This window comes from Macaca fascicularis, chromosome 3, assembly GCF_037993035.2.
Source record: "Macaca fascicularis isolate 582-1 chromosome 3, T2T-MFA8v1.1".
NCBI classification, from domain to species: domain Eukaryota; kingdom Metazoa; phylum Chordata; class Mammalia; order Primates; family Cercopithecidae; genus Macaca; species Macaca fascicularis.
Window position 1 is genome coordinate 61,007,723 of NC_088377.1, and position 4,402 is coordinate 61,012,124.

Here is a 4,402-nt window from a genome sequence, read left to right on the forward strand (position 1 = left end):
CTCAGTGGCCTGTGCAGACCCAGCTCCAAACCTTTCTCCAGACAGAGCTCTATAGGCCCACCTTCTGCCTCCTGGTGGCCTGCACAGACACAGTTCTGGCTGGAGAACAGCCTCTGTGGGCCCCGCTCTTTCCTCCCAGGGCCTCTCCAGGCCTGGCTCTTGCCTCACAGTGGTTTCCCAGGGCCATGTTCCTGCCTGCCTGCCTGCCTCCCGGCAGCCCCTACAGGCTCAACTCTGTGGGCCCCGCACTTGCCTCCCAGGGGCCTCTCCAGGCCTGGCTGTCACCTCACAGTGGCTTCCCGGGGCCAGGTTCCTGCCTGCCTGCCTGCCTCAAGTGGGCCCCTCCAGGGCCAGCTCCTGCCTCCCATTGGCCTGTAGAAGCCCTTTCTCCGCCTCTCACGTGGCGGTCTCTCCCATCTGCAAGCCCAGCTCCTGCCTCTCAGTGGCCTCCGTAGGCCAAGCTCATGTCTCAACGATGGCCTTTCCAGGCCTTGCCACATTTAACACATTTCCAGAGTTTCTCACCAGTATGGTTTGTTTCTTAGAAAAGATTGAGTTGTGGTTAAATGCTCCATCACATTTTTTATGTATGTGGAGTTTCTCTCCAGTATAAAATTGCTTAATTAATAATTAATAAGGATGGAGAACGAGTTAAAGGCTTTGCCACATGTGTCTTCTGTAATTGCTGGGGTTCTCTCTAATATCAATTATCTTACATTTATTCAGGTTTAAGGACTTTTTAAAGACATTGTCATATTCCTTATTGTAGGGTTTCTCTTCGTATTAATTATCTTATGTATAACAAGCATTCAAGACTAGTTCAAAGTTTTACCACATTTTTTGCTGTTGTAGGGTTTGTCTCTAGAAAGTGATCAGATATTATGTAAGGCCTGAGATGTGCTTAAAGGTTCTGTCACATTTTTATCCCTTGTAAGGTGTAATACAAATTCTCTTAGGCTTTGGGAAGCTGAGGCAGGTGGATCACCTGAAGTCAGGAGTTCGACACCAGCCTGGCCAACATGTTGAAACCCCATCTCTACTAAAAATACAAAAACCAGCCAGTGTGGTGACATGCACCTGTAATCCCAGCTCCTCAGGAGACTGAGGCAGAAGAATCAATTGAACTGGGAAGGCAGAGGTTGCAGTGAGCCGAGATAGTGCCACTGCACTCCTGCCTGGCTGAAAAAGTGAGATTCCATCTTTAAAAAAAATTGGTTTTAAAAATAAAATCTCTTAGATTCATTAAGGTTTGAGGGCTGGTTAAAGGCTTTGTTACATTTTTTTACATTCATAAGATTTTTGTTCATGATGAATTCCCTTATGTACAATAAAGGTTTGGAACTGGTTAAAGGCCCGGCCACATTCCCCACCCTTGTAGTGATTTTTTCCAGTACAAATAGTTTTATGTATGTATAAGGCCTGAGGGCTGGACTTTGTTTGCCACATCTTCACATGTTTAGGGTTTCTCTCCAGAATGAATTTACTTATAGTAAAATGAGCACAAATTAAAACCTTTGCTACATTCCTTGCAATTGTAAGGGTTCTCTATCATGTGAATTATCTTATATTCAGTAAGGATTGAGCACTGATCAAAGACTTACCACATTCTTCACGTTTCTAGGGTTTCTCTCCAGTATGAATTCTCTTAGGTTTAGTAAGGTTTGAGAACCAGTTAAAGGCTTTGCCACATTTTTCACACTTGCAGGGTTGCTCTCCAGTGTGAATTCTCTTGTGTTCAATAAGATGTGAGCTCTGGTTAAAGGTTTTGCCACATTCTTCACATTTGTAGCATGTCTCTCCAGTATGAATTCTCTTATTTTTAGTAAGGATTCAGCCATGCACAAAAGCTTTTTCACATTCTTCATGGTTGTACAGTTTCTCACCGGTTGTACAGTTTCTCACCAGTATGAATTCTCTTATGTTGAGAAAAGTATGAGAACTAGTTGAAAGGTTTGCCATATTCTTCACATGTGCAGGGTTTCCTTCCAGTATGAGCTCTCTTGTGTCCAGTGAGAGGTGAGCCCTGGTTGAAAGTCTTTGGCACATTCTTCACATGTGTAAGGTTGCTCTACAGCATGAATTCTCTTATGTCCATAAGGTGTGAGCTCTGGTTAAAGGCTTTGCCACATTCTTCACATTTGTAGGGTTTCTCTAGGGTGCGAATTCTCTTATTTTGAGTAAGGTTTGAGAACCAGTTAAAGGCTTTGCCACATTCCTCACATTTGTATGGTTTCTCTCCTGTATGAATTCTCTTATGTTGAGTAAAATTGAGCACCAGTTAAAGGCTTTGCCACATTCATCACATTGAAAGATTAACATTGGTTAAGTCCATTATAACTTTTTTTCTGTCCCTTACACTAACCCACACTTTTCAAGTCTTTTAAGTTTAACTCTTCAATGCCATAGCTTTCATATCTTCTCAGTATCACTTTTGGGAATAAATGTTTTATGCTCTGCCCAGGCAAAAGTTCTGGAGTAAAATGAGAGGACACAGCTAAAAGGAATAAAAATAAACTATACCACTTATTAGGCTCAGGTGAATATACTTTACAAATACAAAATATAAAATTATGCCAAGCACAATAAAATGGCATAATACCACAAGCCCATATTCCTTAATAGACATGTAAATGTAACAAAAATATATTGACCAAAATGCCTTTGTAAGAGCTCTAAAACCCAGTTAAAAGATTTCAGTGTCACAGATGAGAATGATGCCAAAATCCACACAGAAGACAAAAGAACATCTGTTACATTTACCCACCACAGCCATACCTCCTCCCCAATATAAAATAATGCCTTTAAGTGTAAACTCTCAATTCCTGGCTTCTCTCTCAAAAGTGAAAAAAAAAAAATAGTGGCACATGTGTCCATACTTCTGCCTTGAGGGGTCTTTCCAAAGACTGGCTTCTGTCTACTGTGAACCAGAGTGCTGAAAGAAATGGTGCTATACTTTGAATGACAGGTTAGTGTCTGTGAGACCAAAGGTAAATGATTGTTACAGCAGCAAAGAGACTGTAGGACCACACAGAAAAAGCAGGTGTATCAACTTATTACAGGCTCTTCAGCAGAAACATGGGCAAGCCCACATAACTCAATAAATGGAACACAAATCTAAGGAAGAGACATCTAAAGAACAGGTTTGAGAAATTTTCAATATCTAGTCTGGTAAACTGGTGTAAGATACTTCAGGGTTGAAAGTCACTTTACACAGACTGACAGATGGCTTTTTATTTAATGTACACATCTCAACTAAACGTTACAATATATATAAAGCATCAGACTAACATGGCCCAATCAAAGAAACAAGTATGCAGAAATCAACCCTAAAGAAATGAACATGTATAAATTATCTTTAAAAATCAAGATAACCATCTCAATTATGCTCAATGTCTAACATGGGAACACAGAAAACTAAGTGTAATCAGGAAAATAAGAATATCAACAAAATGACCGAAGGAAAGAAATTGTAGAGCACAAATATACAAAACATGACTGAGAAATTATCCAATGTATGAAAAAATATTAAAAACTGAAGCTCAACAAACTTCAACTCGGATAAAGAGACCCATAACAAGGCACAATATAAGCAAAGTTTTGAAAGCCACAGAAAAGAAGAGAATCTTGAATGCAGAAAGTCAAGAGATGTATCATCTGTATGCTGCTCCTGCAAGATTACCAGTGAATTTTTGAACAAAAACCCTGCAGACAAGAGGGGAGTTGGGTTATATAGTCCAAGTCCTGAAGGAACAAAAACTTTCAGCAAAACTGTCCCACAAAATTTTAAAAATAAAGATTTTCCAAGATAACTAAATGCTGAGTAAGTACATCACCAGTACATCACCTGCAATAAATGAAAAAAGAAGTCTTTCCCACTGAAAATTTAAAATGATAGAAAACACACCAAGTCATATAAACATACACAACTCTCTGGGAAAGATATGCACACACACAAAAATAAAACTTTGTAGTATTACAATAATTAAGCAGAAAACAATTGTGCTTTAAAATTGGAAAGACATCATGAAAATTAAAATACTCATTAGTAGATGATATACTTAGTGATGTCATAAGTTAAGGGCAGATGTAATGAGCAAGAATTTTTGTAGGCAACTGAGTGCAAGTTGTTACCAGTTTAAAATATAGAGTTGTAACTTATTTAAGAGATTTTATGTAATTGGTAACCATAAAAAAATGCAGATATGCAACAGAAAATAAAAAAAGCAAAGCATGTCACTGCAAATATCAACAAGACACAAAGAAATACAAAGTAAATACAGACAAAATAGCTACAAGAGTCAAATAAAACAATAAAATGGTAATTGTAAATCATTTCCTTTCAGAAAAGTATCAAAATATTCATGGACTAAACTTCCCAATCAAAAGGAAAATGTTAAATAAA